A 1057-nucleotide genomic window follows, 5' to 3' on the forward strand; every position below is an offset into this window, starting at 1 on the left:
ATAAATGTCTTTCTACTTCCAGTATACCGTAGACTGAGACGAGAGAGAGAGAGAGAAAGCTGTTTCAGAGAAGAGAACTTGATTACTCTGAAGTTCATCAGGTACAAGATAGAGAGAGAGACAGACAGTACTGCTACACAGAGAAAGGATTCTGAACCCAATACGCTAACACACATGATTGGTAGATAAGTGGGCAATAATATTCCATGTCTCACTGGGAAATGATGATACTGTACAGAGTACAACTATTTCTTCAAATGCACTATACTCCAGTGTTGTCAGTCCAGTGCAGTCCTTGTAACTTTCTTCTTTTTTGTCGACCGCAAGTGATACACTAATACAAATCATGTTATTACTCCTACTGTACAGTGTACACTACTAGTATGGCACAACGTCGTGTTTTGATTTATAGTCCGTCGGCAAGAATACCACAAGAAAGAGCTAGTTACATCGAAGAATACAGCGTATCGATGTCACCTATCGACAGTATCTCCTTTTTTTTAGATAATTCGACTGCAAACAGTGTATCTAGGAAGCATATCCATGTCACCTATCTACCTGTTTTTGGGGGAGATAATCCAACTGCAAATTTTCTTTTTCATGTACAGTATTGCTTTGTGCAGACTATGTTCCTGTTCAAATTGCCATATTACACTACACAACAGGCATAGTACAGTCAGTATACAGTACTATAGTCCTCAGCGTTGTGTATACAGAGTGTGTACTGTACTAGAGACTGCTAAAATGAAAGAGACGAGACAGGAAACGCTAGTTGGCTATACTAATCATGTTCAGACTGATTCCATTAACTGGCCATTTCAACTGTATTTTACGGTACACTGGCTGCGATTGACGTGGCAATGAGCTGCTATGAGCCTGCAACGTTGATTTTGTGCAGTATAGTATAACGTTTTATCGATAGTGTAGAGTAGAATGAGCATAAAAATGATAAGCCTGCACATTCTTTGTGCCCTGTGGTCGTCGTTTCCTGTCGCATCTCTTTCTTTTTGGATTAGTCCGTTGTCGAGGTCTGGCGAATTCTTCTTCTTCTTCTTAT

Source organism: Trichoplax adhaerens, genomic scaffold (assembly GCF_000150275.1).
Source record: "Trichoplax adhaerens TRIADscaffold_6 genomic scaffold, whole genome shotgun sequence".
Classification (NCBI taxonomy): Eukaryota; Metazoa; Placozoa; class Uniplacotomia; order Trichoplacea; family Trichoplacidae; genus Trichoplax; species Trichoplax adhaerens.